This window comes from Mus caroli, unplaced genomic scaffold (genome assembly GCF_978045245.1).
Source record: "Mus caroli unplaced genomic scaffold, Mus_caroli_1 scaffold_18, whole genome shotgun sequence".
Classification (NCBI taxonomy): domain Eukaryota; kingdom Metazoa; phylum Chordata; class Mammalia; order Rodentia; family Muridae; genus Mus; species Mus caroli.
The window spans coordinates 86,982,000-87,003,252 of record NW_028227273.1 but is presented as its reverse complement, the minus strand read 5'-3'; positions in this window follow the sequence as shown (position 1 = coordinate 87,003,252).

Below are 21,253 nucleotides of genomic sequence, written 5' to 3'. Positions count from 1 at the left end.
CAGACCTCACTCATGAATTCACAAACCTAACCATGACATCAGACCTCACTCATGAATTCAGCTGAAACTTGTCCCTTAGAAATAGTACCAATAACCTTTTTTATTTGTTTTTTTTATTTTATGTGTGTGTGTTGCCTGCATGTTATATCTAAGTACCACGTGTGTGCAATACCTATGGAGACCAGAAGAGAATGACAGATCTTTTGGAGCTGAAGTTAAAGGTGGTTGTGAGCGAAGGTCTGGGTACTGTGAACCGACCCCACAAACTCTGCAAGAACAGTTAGAGTTCACTAACTATCCTCCCTCCAGCCCTCACAAATAGCCTTTTTTTAGTGTTTTCTAGATATCAGAGATATAAAACTTTATCTTAATTGGCTTAAATAAATTAAGCAAAGTACTAATGTGTATTACCAGGTTTCGTGTTACTGTAACAAAAAACTAATAATGAAGCTTATAAAGAAAAATATTTATTTTAGCTCCTGGAAATCTCAGTTCATGGCCATGTGGCTCCATTATGTTTGGGCTTGTTGTGAGAGTGAACTTTCTGAGGGGACAAAGAACAGAGAGAAAGAGGATAACGAAGCCAGTTCCCAATATCCCTTCTAAAGAAACCTTCCAATGACTTAATGTGTCACTAGGCTCCACCCACTATCTCCACCTATAGCTCCTGTAGCTTCAGACCAATTCTCCACTGTATGGGTCTTAGGATATTTCACTTCCAAAACTGCCCATCATCCAGCTACTCTAACCCATAAAGGTCCAATGGCTTCTATCCATCTATATTTTAATTTGTTTCTCTAAGTCTTCAAGTTTGATATAAATGTATGTATACTCTATCCAAATGTCTCTAAATCTCTGATAATTAGGCAAAGCTTTTTCCTCTCCTCAGATGCAGCAACAATGACATCTGGCATGATTTATGCATGTCATATAAGCCAAGGATGGTCCCGGGTGCTCTAGTGGATGCTTTGCCCTGTCTCCACTACATCCATGGGGTTCTTTCCTTTTGTACCTGAGACAAGACCACTGCTGGTAAAGGCAGAAGTAGTTCTCACTGGGATTTATTCTAAGTGAAGTATAAATAAACACACATTAATCAGGATCCAGCAGATTCAGAGAGCAGCAGATAACTGTATCTAACAGGAGATGGGACTAAGAGTATCTAACATAGAGACTGTGAATTCAACACAGATACATATGTCTGCAAAGCAATTATGACTTGAGAGACTGCTGGAGCATTTATCATCTGGCCCACACCCAAGCTATGAGATTTGAGAGGAAACAGACAGGAGTGTCACTCACGGCTTCATCCCACTCCTGATTACATATTGCTGGCCTCTTCACCCTTCCTTCCTCATTACGTTTACCTGATCCCTCAAAGCCCCCTCGCTGGCACTGCCTCCTTTGAAATCAGGCTTCCCAGCAGACAGCTTTCTTCAATACTAACCCTTCTGCAGCCAGTCTCCAGTCTGTCACTGAGGTGCCACTATTCATGCTTGTTCTCAGTGAAGCGAGGCTCTCCTGGGTCATAGAGGAAAACAAATGACTTTTGATAGCATCCTGGGTTCTTTGAAGATCATATCACAGGGATCGTGTGATCATGGAAACACTCAAAGGCACCGTGTAGCATCCATGGCCCATACACTTGGAAAGAGCTCTGGGGTGGACCTCTGTTTACTAATGGCTCCCATGGAGACAGACCAATCAGTCCCATAGGCTCTTCCAAGTGAGAAAGGCATAGATCTGTGTGACTTGTTCATCTCTAAACACTGTCAAATACAACAATAAGGAAAAGTTTAAAAATAAATAAGAAAAATATTTTAAGCTGCTCCAAATTGTTTCTTGTTTCTATACATGGATTTCTCTAAAACATAGGACACTGGGTTCTGTCTGGTAGGTCCTTTGCCAACAAGTTATTTATCATGGCAAAGTCAGTTGTCACATGAAGTGACATGTGACCACATGAAGTCCCCTGGGCCTGAGTGTGGGAAGCCCTGGCTAAGGAATACAATGTCATTCCTTGAGCTATAGATTATTGTTCTGGCAAAAAGAAAGTGGCTGTATGTTCTCATTCCTAGGAAAGCATCCAAGACCTCCCTTCTTCCAGTTTGTCCTAAGCATGCTATTCCTTAGACTGGCTTCCTTCTCCTTGGACATGCCCTGTGGGCAGGCTCTACTGCTGCTAAAGGGCTGTCATGTTTCTGCCATTTGTGCACACACAGGAAGGGCCACAGCCTCCACTCAAGTCCTCAGAGAGAGAATGGGAAAAATGATACATCAGGGTGTTCTCAGAAAGAGCCTAGGATTCCAAGCACAAGAGTCCAAAAGCAGCCTGCAGCTCCTACTTCTTCAGTTCAGAGCTAGTTTGCCAGGGAAGAGGGAAAGCACATATTAGAAACGAATCAGCGCCCCTCCCCCACCCCAGTCTCAAGTTTCTGTTTCAATTGTTTTAGTGCACTGTCTGCCCTTGCTTGTGATTCTGTTGTGAGGGCCTGCTGCTGCATGCTCCCAGAGGTGAGCTGTATTCCCACCGTTTACTTTCACCTGTGTGGTCTGTTGTAAAGCAGGTCTGTCTGTAGAGTCACGGGATATTAGAGCTGGAAGGGAGTGTAGACTTCAACTACTCTACACTCTATCTTTGTGCTACCTAAGATGAAACTTAGGTAGCAATCAGGTGCAGAGCCTGGGGCGGCAGGCAAGTGTACAGAATACGGAGGGAATTTTTCCACCTTAGTCGCCATTGTACAGTCACCATTATTTTTTGTTAAGTTTGACTTCAACATTGATTCTGGGGCTGGAGAGATGGCTCAGCAATTGAAAGCACTTGTTGCTCTTGAAGAGGATCCAGTTTCAGTTCCCAGCACCCACAAAGTGGCTCACTACCATTCACAGGTCTAGTTCCAGGGGATCTGACGCCTTCTTCTGACCTCTGCAGGCACCAAGGACATACATGATGTACATGCATGCACACATATAGGCAAAATACACACATAAATTCAAAAACAGTTATTCTGAATAATTTCATTTTTTAAAATAATTTAAACCTTTTTAATTATTAAGAAAATAGAATTTTCTATTGATAATGGGGCTAGCAACCAGTCCCACCACTGTGGAAATCAGTATGGAGGCTCCTCAAAAGACTAAAATCATACCCGATGGTGTCATGTGACCCACATACACCACCCTTGGGTATATAGAGCCCAAAGGACTCTACGCTAACACAGCACAGAGATGCTTGCATATCTGAGTTTACAGCTTCACTGGTCACAAAGGCCAAGACCTCGATGCAGCCCCAGAGCCCAACGACACCCAAGTGCATAATGGAAATGTGGTATCGGTACACAATGGAGCTTTAGTCAGTCATAAACAAGAATGGCTCTAAGCTGTTTGCAGGGATAAACATAACTAATGGGGCATCATCAAATTAAACGGAATAACAAAAATCATGTTTTCTCTCACTTGTGAATCCTAGGCGTTACATGGATATATCAAATCACATATGTACATGAAACTTGAAAGAAAGTGCAGCTACAGGGGAATGGATTGGAATAATGATAGAAGGCAAGGGAGAAAAGGAAGAGGTGGGAACAGTCAACACACATGATGCCCTTTTATGGAAACATGGCTATAAAACCCATGGTTCTATCCAATGACATACACACCATAAAATTAATATTTAAAATTCTGTTGTTTTCTAAATGCCCCTACTTCTTTAGAGAAATTAATGCATTATTTTGGGTTTGAGTTATCAAAATTTTAAAGAGCCGTAATATAGTTCTACTCAACTAAACAACAAGTCATCAGGCTTTGAGGTAGTTAGAATGGCATTTAAGTCAACACTGGGCCTGTGTTCAATTTCATAAGTAAACATGTCATATCTGTCATCTTCTTTTATTTATGTGGAGCCTGGGGTTAGTGACAATCTATTAAGCTAGCACCAAATCCTCTGAAGGGAAATTAATCAAATCATCATGGCAGAATGGCATGTCAGACACTGTTGACATTCCAGACAATAACACAAAGTCAAGACAGCAATGAGCAGATAGGACGTATGTTCAGCCTGATGTTGAATCAACACAAACAATTCCCAGGCAGGCATAGACCTTGTATTTTCTATAAGCACCAACTGATCAGTCCCTGTACTCACAGGAAGGTAGATTCCACATTTCCTACAGAAAATGTTGTTTCGATAACAATTGTTCATAAGATAATTTTTTTAACTGAACCTGCATTTTGGAGATATCACCGACCCTAGTCTGGCTATCAGTCTTTGGTGTCTGTAATGGATTAGGAAGACCCTCAACGGAAATGTCTACGCAGACACTGAGTGTGATCTTAACTGGAAAGGTGATAACGAGATCATGCTTGACTCTCTGCATAGAGCCAATATACCCTGACGGTTAATACTGGTAAGGGTTAATATAGGATCTAGAGTCACCTGGGAGGCAAGCCTCTAGGCACGCCATCCCATGGGCTGGGGTCCTCAGCTGAGTAAAAAGGAGAAACTGAGTTGAGCATGCGCATCCATAACTCTCTGCTTCCTGACTTGGGTGGCAGTGAACTGAGCCACTTTACAAGCCTGCCACTGATTCCCTACTGTTATGGACTGGAACACCAAACTGTGCGACAAAATATGCTCTTCCTTCTTGAGTTGGCTTCTTGTCGGGGATTTTGTCAAAGCAATGAGAAAAAAAAAAAAAAAAACTAATGTAAGCCCTAAATCCAGTCATTTGTTCTCATATGAAGAGACAAAAGCCTTCGTGGAAGAAAGATGTAGGGAAAGGAGGACTGGGAAGAATGGGAGGAGCTGGAGGAGTGGGAGGAGGTGATGGAGTGGGAGGAGCTGGAGGAGTGGGAGGAGGTGATGGAGTGGGAGGAGGTGATGGAGTGGGAGGAGCTGGAGGAGTGGGAGGAGCTGATGGAGTGGGAGGAGCTGGAGGAATGGGAGGAGCTCCACTTTCTATTTTCCTTCCTTTTTAAATCTAAACGTTATAATGATGCTTCCTGGTGGCTGTTAGGGTTCACTCAGGTAACCCAAAAGACACTCAAGGTTCTCACAGTCATTACACCTACAAAGACCTTTTCCCCACGAAGGTCATACTTACAGGTTACAGAGCTGTCTTTGGGGACCAGCTATGAGCCCATTACAACTTCCAGACCTAGCTGACTTTACTATGGTAAAGATCTCATGTCTGGGTGACCTCTCTCTGACCTTATGGTACACCGTATGAACACAAGGCCAAGAGCACATCAGCAAGAGAGAGGTGGAAGAGAACCCTGCTTCTCAGTACCATCACTTGAAACCGGCTCTCATCCCGTTCTGTTCCAATCCGTCAGCCAGCACTAGCCATAGGGACACAAGTTAAAGGAACAGACAGATGTAAACGGCATGCGTATGTTTGTGGACACTGCAGCATGCAGGTCAGATAAGGATCCGAGTCCACCATGAGAGGCACTTTCCACATTCTCTCAGTGCAGCCTGCCCCTCCCCCACAGAGCTGCCCCTCCTCCAACCGAGGAGGAAACTGGTTCAAGTTTCAAAGGTGACAGCATTATTCAGTCTCTCCAAAGTCCTGTGTGAAAGGTTTTGGGGTTTTGGGGTTTTGTTTGTTTGTTCATTTGTTTTTGTTTTTGGATGCTAAGGGGAAGAAAAAAAAAAAAGACATCTACCTCTTCTTTTGCCAAGTGGTTAGCATGCAGTTCTCTCCTGGGCTAGCCCCTTGTCACACACAGGTTAGAACAATCCCCATAGCCTGCCCTCACTTCCTACTTCAGCTGCAACTCAGGGGTGGCCTGTCCCAACCTCACACCACACACTTCTAACCAACTACTAAAACTCCAAAGGTCTGGGAGCTAGAGAAGTGGCTCAGTGGTTAAGAGCTCTTGCTCTTCTTACAGAGAACCAGGGTTCAGTTCCCAGCACCCACATAGTGGCTCACAACCATTTCCAACCCCAATTCTAGAAAATAAATCAAGACCAAAGGGAGAGCTGTGTGGGGTGATGCCTGACCTACATGGGCATCAGGCATGCATGCACTGCACATACACACATGCACACACAAAACACTCACACACAAAATAAAATAAAAGTAAAGTTTAAAAAATTAACTTAGAGGTTTCTGTGACCTTCTTGGCTTTCATAGTCCCCTAGAACCACTCATAGACCTCAGGAAAACAGTTTTAATATCACAAGACGGAATAAATCCAGACCAAAGTGGGAGACTCATGGGGTGATGTCTAGAAGGGTTCCAAACCTAGCAATCCACAACCTTAGAGCAGCTCAGCCTCCCAGGACATTGGCATCTAAGAATCAACTTTTCATGGGGTTCTTTATGTAATTAGGCTTGTGGGAGCCACTGGGCTCTCCCCTCCCAGGAGGTCCAGTTAGCATCACAGCCTACACTGGCCTCACAGGTGGCATTAGCTCTCCAACAAGACCAGCCCCATCCTGAACTGTGATCTAAAGGCCAAGCATGAGTCACCTCTTTGCTATAAACTCAGGTGTGGTCCAGCAGCCCACAACGAATAACAAAGACACTCCTCTTTTGCTCAGGAAATTCCAAGGGTTTTAGAAGCTTCCTCCAGAGAACCAGGGACAAAGGGCAGCCAAGTTCATTAGACAATTGCTGGGATGAATGAGCCTAAAGAAGGGTGCAGCCAGGTGTACCTGCCCCCACATTACCTACCACACAGGGACGCCCACCTGTACTAAGAGGATAAAGCCAACAAAGAGAGGTGGGGTGAGGAGGGCGACAAGAACAAGCCCTGACAACACAGGTTCCTCTGTGGTCCCACCTTTCCCCGCTTACCAAGTCTGTACATCTCACCACCTGCTTCAGCAGCACGGAGCTGAATTCTCATCACTGAAAAAACGAAGAAGCTGGTAACCAACGGGGAGATGCAAAAAAGAAATTAGTTACCAGGCAATAATCTAAGAATAATAACAAATGAGGAAGATAACACTATTATTCCAGAGGAAATTAATAGCTGTGAAACCTACTTTTGTTCCAGATTTTTAAACAATATAGCAAAGTGTGGAATAACAGGAAAGAGTTTCCAGGGAAAACAGCTAAGAGGGGGCTAGACTCACAGTGGTTCTCAACCTGTGGGTTGTGACCCCTTTGTAGGGTTAAATGAGCCTTTCGCAGGGGTTGCCTAACACCATTGGAAAACACAGGTATTCACTGTGTGATTCATAACAGTAGCAAAATTGCAGTTACAAAGTAGCAAGCAGCCTTACCGTAAACCCTCTAGCTGCAGAGCCAGAAAAAAACTCACCAAAGCATTCACTCACTCATGTAGCACTGTGCCTGCCTTCCCTGGTTCTCCCTGAAAGCCCGTCCCCCACCAAGCTGGCAATCATCTCCCCAGGAGAGACTAGAGACAGAATGTAGATGAAGGAACTTTGTTAGTCAGAGAACATGGGGGCCTAGAGTCCTGCCTAAGCTCTAAGCTGAATCGAGGTGTAAGAAAGAGGCACCAACCTGAGACCATCCTAAGCCTCCTGGCAGAACACACTGTTCTCTCTTGCAGCTGATCGAAGGCCTGAGAAAACTTGAGCCACTGAAACCTTAAAGGCTCAGGAAGGGAGAACAATCAGGCACACTGAAAGGAATGCCTGGAGACACAGATGGTCTTTACAGCAACCCTCAGGAAATAACTCCCTTGGTTAGAAGTCAAGTTGGATTAATACCCAGCTCATCTTCCCAGAAGGCCTGATTCACAAACTCACTATGCTTAAAGGCCGCTAAGAGCCCCTATTTCCCAAATAGGATATTACCCAGACCACCAAAATTAACATATACTTACTCAAATCTGAGCTTTTAATAAAATACATGTGCTTTATAAGTTTCCTCATTGTTAATTTCAGGATAAATCTTGTCTAATAATCTACTGAGGGGACTGGAGAAATGGCTCAGTGGTTAAGAGCATTGGCTGTGTTGCACAGGACCTGGTTCAGTTCCCAGCACCCACATGGCTACAATCATCCACAACTCCAGTTTCAGGGGAATCTAGCACCTTTTTCTGACCCCCATGGGCACTGCATGCACATGGCACACATACATTTATACAGACAAAACACTCATACACATAGAATAAAAAAATACATCCTTTTTTTTTTCAGTAATCTAATGGAGATCTTAAACTGCCAATGTTTTCAACAAATAGGATATTATTTGTGGGGTTTATTATTAAAGAATTTAATAATGTCCAATTGGCCCTGGTTTGTTGTTTCACTAATTTTCAAAAATGAATGAATGAATGAATGAATGAATAAAACAATGCCAACTAAAGCAGTAGTAAAAGCAACCAACTTCCCCAGTAAAGGGTGCCAGGCCACACCTAACCATAGAATGCCAGCCCGCAGTCCCTGGCTTTGACACACCCAGCCTGATTGTTCATCACCCCAAGATACAAAAAGACAGACTTCAATGTCCTTGGATGGCAAAGAAGTCAGTAGATCCACACCCCTGAACCCAAAGATCCCCATGCAGGCTTTATCTTCAAAGTGCCTGTCCCACCCCCACCCTCTTCTCTCCTCACCTCCACATCTACCACCGTGGCTGGCACCACCATCGGTACATATCTCACGGCCTGCACTGGCTTCTTAACATTTCGCTTGTTCATTCTCTCTGTATGCCTTCTGGTCCCTTGACTGAAAAATCACAACAGCTTCCCATTGTCCTGCAAAGGCAAGAATTCAGACACAGCCAACAAGAGCCTGCTTAGCTCCTTCCCACCAATGGGGCCCAGTCTTCCCACACCAACTCCACTATGCTTCAACTGCTCTAACCTGATTGTGTTTGTTTGTTTGCGAGTGCTCATTTATTTTTGTTTTGCTTTGAAGCAAGGTCTTTCTAAGAGGCTCAGGCTGGCCTGGAATTCACTGTGTAGTTCAAGCTGCCCTCAGACTCACAGCAATCCTTTTGCCAATGTCTCCCTGATGCTGGGATTGTGGACATGAGCCACTGTGCTAGCTTGCCCTTCCTTCTCTCTTTATACAACACTCTATTTTCTCTGTGTTTGGGACACTTCTCCCACTATTCTGCCTCTTGATCTTTGCTTGAACCTTATTTTCCAAAAGGAACTAGGACCTTCCCGTTACCCATGGGTGCATTGCAGCCAGCCCACCCATCATACTCTGCTGGCAGAAGGTTCCTCTCCTGCCCAGGGAACACTGATCTGGGTCTTTACTGTGCTAATGTCCATGAGAGAGTGCATTCATTCCAAGTGCATGTTAATTCCTCTACTAGCAGGAGAGAGAGAGAGAGAGAGAGAGAGAGAGAGAGAGAGAGAGAGAGAGAGAATAGTGTTTGTACAGACTCAAGAGGCACTAGGAAAAAGAAATAATACAGCAGACACCTAAGGGAGAGCAATTATGTTAAGGAACCACAGAAATTCACCACAGACTTTCTGGCAACTTCAGCCAAAAGCTGGGCAGGGGTATACTAAAGTAAATTCTGTAATGTAAAAATAACAGAAAAGAATGCAAACTTGTTTGATATGAGATTTTTTTCCCCATGGATGTCTGAAATCTCTCTAGCATAGAGTTTATAGTATAGCTCAAAGAAAATGCTATTGTTGCATCTCATTTGTTTAGGCTGGCTCATCGTGTTCACCTAGTATAGATAGTCAGCCATCCCAAGTGGAAGCAATCGTTAGATTTACTGATCACTAAGCAACTCAAAGAAAAACAACTCCGAACCTCTAACTTATACTCTAGGATAAAAAGCTGCAGTTGGAAAGAGCTGGGGTGGTTATGAATAGGAAATACATCTGAGGAGGTTCCCATAAAGCCTGGTGAACTGTTAGCACCCGGTAACCTATGCTTTCTCGGGAACAGAGGATGTGCATTCAGCTTCCCTGTGCCGTAAGAGCCACCTCAAGCCACCCAGCCATGGATGGGCATGCTCTGAGCCTACACATCCTGGACACTCCAGCTAGCACTGCCTTGAACCGGATGTGTGCCTTTGTATGTATTCTTTAACCTTTCTGGTCCTAAATTCTGTCACATATAAAATGAGGATAATATTGGCACCCATCTTCACAGGACTGTTGAGACTGAATAAATGAATATATGAGCACTTAGGACGATGCCCTTTGCATTATGAGGCTGTGTGACTATTTGTTGCTAGCTGTAGAGGAGAAACTGAGTCAAGGCATAAAATATTTGTCTACTGTACATTTTGGGAGAGTACTTTCCCAAGGGAAGGGGAGCCAAGAATTGAGGTAGGAAGTTAAATAATATTTATCTTTTTTACTGGCATTTTGCAGTAGACCACACATGATACCTATATCCCAATGTTGAAAGTTTGCACTTTGTAGCTTAAACTGTTTCCATATTTTTAATGTGTACATATGTGTGTTTGTATGTGTATGTTTAATGTGTACATATGTGTGTATGTGTATGTTTGGGGGGTGCATATGTCTGCAGTGCATGCATGTGTTAACTGGTTTCCCTTTTCTGTTTCCTAAGTGGCCTTGGCCAGGTTGTGAGCCTGGAAGGGGGCCACTGTTCTTAACAAGGAGGGCATGGTGGCCTAAGGATGATGAGCTCAGAGACCCCACACACTGACACAGAGCCTTTCCTGTGAGTGTGTGGCTTCTGGAAAGTCCCAAGTTGACAGAAGCAATTTGAGCAATTGTCTGAGCAGAAGGATAAAGGTCAGATGGAGGGTAGCAGCAGTTGCCTCCATGGAATTAGGTGGGTGTGAGGTAGAAGATCTCTGGGGGTATTCTGAAATCTTGTCTGGAGACTAAAAATGCTATATCCCATTGTATCAGGATGTGGGTGCGCCAGGGTCAGACAAGAGGAAGTCCTAGAGTGGAGGGAAGCCTTTCTCTCTCGGGCAGTGGGATGACTAATACCTAATAAAGAATCCTGTTTAGTGTTCTGCACAGGAGGCTGCGAGCATTTTCAAAAAGAATAGAGAGCTTTCATCCAAGCGGAAGCCTCTGTCTTTAAACACCTCAGGAGGTCTTGGGAGGAAAGCACCTGCCCAGCCGTACTGGGAAGAAGAATAACATCCAGATACTTTGTGTTCAATCAACTGCCATTTTATTATTAATTCTTTAAGTTAGCATACAAGATAATGGGCTTTGGTGTGTCATTTTCATAATACATTATACATTCATTATATGTATTATACATTGTCCTTTATTCCCTCTCCTCCATTTCCCTCTCCTTCCTTCCTTTCCACAGCCCCTGCCTCCTTCCCTCCAAATAGGCCTCCTCTTTGTTTTGTTTAAAGATTTATTTATTATTGTATCTAAGTACACTGCAGCTGTCTTCAGATGCACCAGAAGAGGGTGTCAGATCTCATTACGGATGGTTGTGAGCCACACCATGTGGTTGCTGGGATTTGAACTCAGGACCTTCAGAAGAGCAGTCGGTAATAGGCCTCCTCTTAACTTTCCTATCACAAGCATTCCTTAGCCTCTTCACCCTTAAGACGTCTCCTTCCACTCTCATAAGTCTCTCCCTCTTGTCCTGCACACACACACAATTTAATCTTGACTTTTTAAATTATTACTATTATTATTATTATTATTATTATTATTATTATTATTATTATTATTGGGGGGCATGTGCACACACTCATGGCTCAGGGGAGGATCCCAGCGCGCACCTGTGGAGGTCAGAGGGCAACTTAAAGAGGCTGATACTCGCCTCCCACCCCGTGAGTTCTTAGGATCAGAACTCAGGTCATCAGGCTTAACGATGGTTGGCTTTATCTGCTGGGCCATCTCACTGGCACCTACAGATAAATTTTTAAAGGATGATCAGGAAATTCTTCAAAACCAAAGCAAAAGGCCCTTGTGTTTATCCCCAATGGAAGGAAGAAAAAAAAGCAGCTTTCTTTTTTTTTTTTTCATTTACCTATTTTGTTTTTATTTTTTTTCCCATTGGCTATTTTCTTTATTTGCATTTCAAATGTTATCCCCTTTCCTGTCCCCCACCCCCACTGAAACCCCCCCTCCCCTGTTTCTACGAGGGTGTTCTCCCACCCACCCACTCCCACCTCCCTGCCCTGGCATTCCCCTACACTGGGACATTGAGCCTTCACAGGAAAGGAAGACCAAAGTGTGGATGCTTCTGTCCTTCTTAGAAGGAGGAACAAAATACGGGAGGAAATAAAAAGAAGCCATCTTTAAGGAGACAAACTCCTATGGGTTGAGATGTTTCCCAGTACTTGGAGGCCCCCCTGTGGTGGGAGCCACAGAGAGATCTACAGGGAAGGCCAGCAAGGAAGGGCGAGAATGTAGGAAGTCAGCAAAGAACAAATCTAACCAATTAAAAAATAATAATAACATCCAAATGATCACGGGGCAGGTACAAGGCCCTTCTAGGCAGGCCCTAGGTGACATTGCAGGGGCATCCCAGGTATCTCCAGAGCATGTCACTTTGTCTAACCCTGGGAAGTTAAAACGTAAGAGATCAAGAGATCATGGAAACAAGGTTTGTTACGTTGTTACCCCTACAATGGGAGAACCAATCTTGGCCTAGTTTCCAAAGCCACCAACAGCCTTGATAGATCAGAGAAACCACAGTATTCTATAGTGAAGCTCTGAGGAGATGTAAGTACATGGGCAGTTTACATTGAACATCTACAGATTAGAGGGGTGAGACATTGTGAGTCAGGCAGTCTTCTTATCCTTGAAAAGGTATGTCAAGGGCAGCTCATGCCTTTTGGTGGTTGGTTTTATGGCAGGGGGCAATGGCTGACCTCAATTTAGAGAGTCAGGGATTCAACACTGGGCAAGGAGCATGGGGCTGGCTCGTTGCTTTTGATTTTGTTCCCCCTCGGCCCCTTGTCCATCTTCTCATTGGAGAGCTATTTACTAAAATAATCCAGAGCTATTTACTAAAATAATGTCTCTCTTCTCTCCTCCAGCCTTAGCCTATGGTTAAACTTAGGCCGTCTTGGGATTTTCATCAAACTCCTATGCAAATCTGTGTGAACTCAGATGAGACAGGATGACGAGTGCTTCCAACTAAGCTCTTGGGGGCCACAGGATCAGTAAGTGAAAGGCCCCACGTTGACAAGCTGTGTTCATATAGAAATAAAGTGTAACAGCAATGCTGAAGACAGGGTTGAGGGCAGCGAGCTGTGGAGATGAGGTCAGAGAGAGCTGGGCTTAGCTCGGGAGGGCTTGACACAACCGAAAGGTATGTCTGCACTGCTGGACGTTAGAAACCCAGGATCACGCATGAGTTTATGGGCAACACAAGTTAGACTCCGTGGGATAAATTGAGAGAGACAGAGACAGAAGACAGAGAGAAACAGAGAAAGAGACAGAGAGGGAAGAGACAGAGAAAGAGAGGCAGAGAGACAGAAACAGAAGTAATGAAGTTAAGAGAGTTGGGGATGGAACTGAGGGGAATTATGGGGAGGACTTTTAGGGAGGGAATGGAATCAGAATACATTGTAAGCATGTGTGAAATTCTTAGAGTTAATAAAAATCATATTTTATTTTATAATAAAGAAGCCTGGGATTGGAAGGATCATGCTGCCTCCGGTGCCCCGAGAAGCAGAATCCTTCCTTGCCTCTCCCCAGTTTCAGGTAATTTAGGCACTCATTGCTTGTGGCACCATCTCCTTATAGAAGTGCCTCATTTGCTGTCCCACCCCGTACTGCCTGTGCACCTCTGTGTCTTCTCTACTCTTGTTATAAATCTAATCAGACTGAAACAGAGGCCAGCCTTACAACAGAGTAGCTTTACACTCTGACTGCATCTGCAAAGACCTGATTTCTAGATAAGATGGAGCTAAAAATCACTGAAAGAGGCCAGGTAAGATGGCTAAGCTCAATAAGCCACCAAACCTGAAGGCCTGAGTTCGATTCCCCAGGACCCACGTGGTGGAAGAACCAACTCCTACAGGTTGTCCTTCGACCTTTCCCATTAACTATGGCACATGTACACACAATAAATAAATAAATAAACATATATATATATATATATATATGTATATATATATACACATACATACATATGTACATACATAAATGAATGTAAAAATTATTTTTTAAAGTCACCAGAGGGCAGTGTAAGAAAGTGGCATCATCTCCGGTGGGGGGTGCCAAGTCAGCCCATCCTGGGGCTGTAAGAGCAGAGTAAGGGGCCATTAGGAGTATCACACAGAGCATAGTAGTTTCCATGTTTTATAGTTCTTATAGAAGGGTTTATGGAGACTGTGAATGTAAGCAGCTGAGAGACCTCTAGAGTTTTGAATAATTCACCACGGAAGATAGTGATGCCAAGCACTGAGGTGTGTGTTAGGAGGAAAATCAAATTTGCAGCATAGCAAATTCAAGATGGCTACTACAGATCCAAACCTACCAAGAAAGCAAATAGCACATGCATAAAACACCTCAGCTGGGTGATGGGGTGTGGGGACAGAATCTAAGTATGAGCTTAAGATTTTGCGGTTATTAAAATTTCTAATTGAGAACCCATTAGACCCACACAGTTCTGCAGTCTTGAGTTCAACTTTTTAAAAGGAAATAGACCAAAGTCCAGAGTGAACAGCAAAAGCTAGGTATAACAGTCAAACACTGTCAGTTAATCTCTAACTAAGGACACCCTACTTCCGCTAGAGAGACTTTCCTTGTGTTGCTTCCAAAGCATCTAAGAAGATTTCTTTCTCCCTTTTCCTGCCTGGCAGTGGTGGCGCACACCTTTAATCCCAGCACTTGGGAAGCAGAGGCAGGCAGATCTCTGCGTTTGAGGCCAGCCTGGTCTACAGAGTGAGTTCCAGGACAGCCAAGGCTACACAGAGAAACCCTGTCTCAAAAAAAAAAAAAAAAAAAAAAACAGCTGAATTTCCTTTTGTCCTTCTGACTCATAGGAACACAGGGGGAAAAAGTGTGACCTTATGTCTGACTCACAAGTCATTTCTTGGGCTCCTTATTATACTCATTTGAGTCTATTAGCAAATATGTCCTGTACCATCCAGGAAAATCACATTCCAAGGAACTACACAATTCTAAAAGTTATAATTGATAGAGTTGTCAGTTTGCTCACAATTGATGGCTTTTAAAGATTTATTTATTTTATGTATATGAGTACAACATCACTGTCTTCAGACATACCAGAAGAGGACATCATATCTCATTACAGATGGTTGTGAGCCACCATGTGGTTTCTGGGATTTGAACTCAGGGCCTCCAGAAGAGCAGCCAGTGCTCTTAACCACTGAGCCATCTCTTCAGCAATTGATGGCTTTTAAACGTTTATTCTAGAAATTAAAGTTAGTAAAGAGTTAAGCGTGCTAATGGCTACATGATATTTAAAACCAGAAATCACAGGAGAAATAACTATCAAAGTAAAGAGAATCAAACGCACTCTTGCCAAGTGAAGCTAGGGAGTGTAGATGAAGCTGTTTCTCTCAAATGAAGAGAGTGCAGCTCTTGTCCTAAGCTCGAATTGCAGTTCCACGTGGGAAGGAGGGTAAGCATCCAGCAAAGGGACCAGATTGAAGACGTTTCTGTTGCAAGGCTGGGGAAAGAGGGATCTGCCTCAGAAACTAAGGTGTTGTCTTTGTTGGATTTTTGAACCTCTTCAGTAAAGGCGAAGTTTTTTTTCTAAAATCTTCATGTTTGTTTACACTTAAAATCTTGTAGGGCTGGCAAAACTGCTCACGTGGTGAAGGAACACAGGCCTAATGACCTGAGTTCAGTCCCCAGGAATAAAGATGGTGGGCGTCTTGCCAGCTCTCTTTGTGGACTTTTACTTAAAGGCAATCAAAAGTTAAATTGGGGGGCTGATGAGATGGCTCAGCAGGTAAGAGCACTGGCTGCTCTTCCAGAGGTCCTGAGTTCAAATCCCAGCAACCACATGGTGGCTCACAACCACCGGTAATGAGATCTGACGCCCTCTTCTGGTGTGTCTGAAGACAGATACAGTGTACTTATGTATAATAATAAATAAATCTTTGGAGCAGAACGAGCAGGGTCTACCGGAGCGAGCAGGGTTGACCAGAGTGGGCAGAGGTCCTAAATTCAATTCCCAACAACCAGATGAAGGCTCACACCCATCTGTACAGCAACAGTGTGTACTCATATACAGAAAATAAATAAATAAATCTTTAAAAAAAAAAGTTAAGTTGGAAAGAGAAGTGTTGATGAAATATAAAATGTCACCTCTCTTGTGAGGGTGCCAGAGGTGGTGTCTTAGTTACCTTTCTATTGCTGTGAAAAGACTGGGTGAGGAGGGCAACTTGCAAGCTAAAGTATTTGACTGGGGGGCTTGCTTACAGTTTCAGAGTATGAACACCATGAACACCATGGCGAGGAGCAACGGGCAGGCTGCCAGGGACCAAGCATTCAAACAGTGAGCCCATGGAGGCCATTCTAGTTCAAACTGCCACTCGTGGGAAAGGGAGGACACACGCTGGAGGAACAGCAGGGAGGCGTTGGCTGGAGGGAAGAGCATAAGACAGCACCCATGGATTCTCAGAATAGGACAAAGGCTTCTATGACCTGGGAAGCTTGTGCCCCTTTGGTGTGAATTCCCATCCCTGTAAATCAACCTTTTGAGAGTTAGTAAACTGAACCCGTAAGTGAAGTGTTGTGTCTTATGTGGAGGTCACAGTGTCATAGGCTGTTTGACCAGGACAGAGGAGGGTGGGTCTGAGAGAGGACAGCGTGCATAGAACCATGATGGCAGCAAAGAGCCTGACCAAGCCCGTCCAAGCCCTGCACCCTGTGCACTCCAGGAGGCAGGGGACAGGACACTTCAGAACTTGGGACAGTATAGAGAGGAAGATGCTACTCTTGGCTCCATAAACTAGGTCAGGAATGTCTAATGTTTAATTTCTCTCTGCCATGATCCTCCATCAAAGTGTAAGATCAAACTAGGCGCTCTCTAAGGCATGATGTCCTGCTTGTTTGTCCTAGAAAAAAAATCTCTGACTCAGGAGCACCAAGCTGTGGACTAAAATTCCTGGAGAAGGATTTCAGTCCACACCTGAGTTAAAGGTCCTACAAGCTGATTGGTTGGTTGGTTGGTTGGTTGGTTGGTTGGTTGGTTTATTGATCGATCAATCAATCAATCAGTTGATTGATTGGAACTTCCAAGATTGTGGAGAACTGGAATATTGCACATCAAGAGCTGAATTATTTTGGGCAGTCTTCATCCCCTACGCTGCTTTGTTTTTGTCATCTTGACACAAACTACAGAAAGACACCTAAGAACGAACCTCAGTGGAAGAATTGTCTCCATCACATTGGCCTATGACAACTCTGCAGAGCATTTTCTTGATGAATGATTAATGTTGGAGGGCCCCGCTCACTGTGGGCAGTATCACTCCTGGGCAGGTAGACCTAGCTTATATAAGAAAGCAAGCTGAACAATCCATGAAGAACAAGCCACTGTGCAGAGCGCCTTCATTGTCTCTGCTTCAGTTCCTGTCTCCAGGTTCCTGCTTAGAGTTCCTGCCCTGACTTCCCTCAAGGATAGACTGTGACGTGGACGTATCAGCCAAACAAATCCATTCCTTCCCCCTAGTTGCTTTTGGTCAGAATGTTCTATCACAGTGACATAGACACAAACTAATACACCTCCTTAATACCCCTATCATCCAAGTCTGTGTGATCTAAGATCCAACCTGGTGTGTATTAGGCAAATCTCTCTGAAATGTACTAACAGAATCCTGGCTTCCACCAAGCCAGAGACTAGAATGTCACTAGATGATGTCTTAGGCCAGTAGCAGAGAAGCATCCATACTGTAGCCTGCCTAACTGATGTTTCTACCAATGGATTTGAAATTTGGCTTGGTTTATGTCTTTCTCTTGTTTTGTAACCATAAAAACTTAATAAGATTGTTACCACATTGGAACAAGGTCTCTAGGTTGGATTGAATCACTGTCACTGGGCCATAACTATTTATATGTCTTATATCCCCTTTGCAATGGGAGCCATGTTTTAACCGTGACAAAGAATTTTAAAAGGCAACAGGAACAGTGTGTGGGCATACACAAGTTCCCTCAGGATATCTCCCTCTCCCTCTCCTTTCTTCCCTCCCCCTTTCTCAGTCCTTTCTTGTATTTTTTCTTCTATGGATCCACCCAGACACTATCCTAAGCATTAGCTTCTAGAATACTGGGCAGCTACCGATAATCCAGAACTTGGGAGTTGAATGCCAACTTGAGACCTCTGCCACTCACCTCTGCCTATGCTACTCTAGTCATGGGCCAGCTGGGAACTCAAACCCTTTGGCTCCCATGGACAAGTTATAGAATTTCTCCACTGGAGCTGCCAAAATTCTCCCAGCCCCTTCCCACAAATGCACGGCTGCACTACAAAAGAGAAAGACTGAATGGAAGCTCAGAAGAGAGCCAGCCTCACCCTGCCTCAGGAAGCCACCGGACCAACGTTGATTTAAGGCCTCAAAATGCAGAACAGGAAAGGGCTGGTTTCCTCTCTGTTTTTTAAGGCATGTGAGAAGCTGCTGTGAGCCGAGACCCAGAGCTGGGAATGCCTTGAACGCTGTACACCGCGGTTTTCTTTATATTCTGACGTTGGCCAGCACGCCAGCAGAACATCTGTTTCTAGCTAGGAAAACTGCTAGTAGGAAACACTCCGACAAAGGCTAAACTCTTATTTCTCCACTTCATCCTTCAAGATCCATGCCCTGCAGGACCCCGGGAAAGTCAGGAGGGAGGAACAATGTATGTGGCCCATGATGCCCAACCTGCTTCAGCTCATGCCTGGCTGACCAGCAGTGATGATATTTCCAGGGAAAGACTAGCCAGAGACACAGCCTGTGCCTTGCTGAAGCAGCATCCCAGCCACTCTGCTGTAGATGAGACCAAGTGACCCCCAACAGCAGCCTCAGTGCAGGGATGTCCTTACTGTCTGTGTCTCATGCCACGGTGGATGTCTGAAGCCTATGCACCTGTCTGCTGGCTTTGGGGACATCAAAAGGGAAGATACAAGAATCACTGGAAAATGGTCCTACTTGACGACTTCAGATGTTATCACTAATTCAAACTAAGTCTAAACTGCAGTAAAGTAATCCAGGAGATTAAAGGGTAGAGTTGGGCTTTGCCATTTTAGCATTATGGGACTTTTTTCACACTGATTTTTATATGATAGTTACTCAGGATCTTTGGAAGAGCAGTCAGTGCTCTTAACCGCTGAGCCATCTCTCCAGCCCCTACTTGTATCTTTTGAAATGTGTGGTTGTTCCTTTATGCAGATAACCACACTGAGCTCCAGCTCTGACCTCATGCATCCTGAGTACATTATGGAACCAACTTCTCCTCCTCTGCCTCTGCTCACTAACATCCCTCCCAACTCCATATCCTTTAACCCTCCATCCTGACTAGTTTTATTGTCAACCTGACACAAACTAAAGTCACCTAGGAAGAGAGAACCTCAGCTAAAGAATTTCCTCAATCAAGTTGGCTGGTGCCCATGTCTGTGAGAGATTGATGGATGGTTGGTGTGGGAGGGCCCAGCCCATTGCACCATCCCTAGGCAAGTTTCCTGGGCTGTAAGAGATGAGGTGTGAACCATGGAGTAAGCCAGTAAGCAGCACCTTCCATAATTCCTGCTTCAGCTCCTGCCTGAGTTCCTTCCCTGACTTCCCTCCAGAAATGACTGTGATCTGGATCAATTAATGATCTGGGGGAGTAAGATAAAATAAATTCCTCCCCTCCCCCAAGTCACTTTCAGTCTTGATGTTTAACAAAGCAACAAAAGAGCTAAGACACCCTCTTCTTGCCTCTCAAAGTCTTCACTCACATAGGTGAGGACAGCAAACCCAGGAGACTGGAGGCCATCATTCCTGACCAAAAGACAGAACATTTGAACCGAAATTGAGAAATGCACCAAGGGAGTCACGTTGCCCTCTTGCCAGTTATGTGATCCTACATAATAGTCACAGGGAAGGATCCCTCAGTCTTGAGACCTGAGAAGCCAGAGAAAGAGAGAGATACTCTTTGGCTATGGGAGCCCAGGGACAGCAGACTCCCACCACCACCCTCCAACCCCCACCCCCAGAAGTGTATTCTGCTTTCAAATTTAATCTCTCTAATGTTATTAGCATCTTGTTCCAGAGCCATCTTCAGGTACATTCTTCTTTAGTGTTTATTGTTTTGTATGCATCAATGTGTGAGCATACGGTGTAAGTACACATGTGTAATGTGTGTGCCCATTCACACACACAGGCGAGAGAAAGATGTTGGTTGCCCTACCATATCACTCTCTGCCATAGTCCCTTGAGACAGTCTCTTACTGAACCTTGACATGGCTTGATACTGTATGTATGGTATACATACGTGTGTGTGTGTGTGTGTGTGTGTGTGTGTGTGTGTGTATGTGTGTGTGTATGTGTCTGTGTGTGTGTCTGTGTGTGTGTGTGTGTGTGTGTGTGTGTGTGTGTGTGTGAAGCTCCTTCTGAATATCACACCTGCCATGTTGATATTCATTACCATGTAGCCTGTCCTGGGATCCCTGGGATCCAGCTTCTGCCAGGCTTTTCAAGGTGTTCGATACTCTGGCATGTATCATGAAACCTCATGTTTGACAAAAGGCTTGTAAGTGGTCAAGAACTCTGCTGTTCCTGGTCGCCAAGTTACCCCTGCTTTCCTGCGGCCGTCAAGTCACCTTGGTGGCCTTCCATCACTTCAGAATTCTTAAGGAACATGTTTCTGGCAAGTAACAATTAAACATGAGCCTCAGACACACACTGTGACTATCTCCTGACTGCTAAGTACAATATCCCACCCTTCTCTGGGGGCTGAGACACCACATAAAACCAGCTCTCACCTCAAAGGGAACAAGAGTTTGCTCTGAAGACAGAAGTGCATGACCGTGGTTCAGGACAGAGATTCATGTTACCCTGACGCCATCTTCCAATGTGCTAACAGTTTGTTTTTTGAGGTTTTATAATTACAAGATAAAAGGAAGTCACAAATCAAATCAATGTTTAAATGCATCGATTGACACACCGGGTAGGTGGGTTAAAGTAACGGAGGGAAATCCTATTAGAGGGCCCAGGTGCTACCTGATGACATTGTTGGCTTTTAGTTGGTGAAAGTTAGTGGTCTATAAATACATTATAGAATGATTCAGTTAGTAGTCACAAAGAAGTTGGGTCACACACAGAGGTGGATAATGCATGGCCATTAAGGGGTTAAGATAGTCTGGGGTTAGTTGATTCCAGATGAGAAATAATTCTCCACAATCATGGAAATGCTGATCAATCAGCCTGATAGGCTTTTAATGTGGATATGGATATTC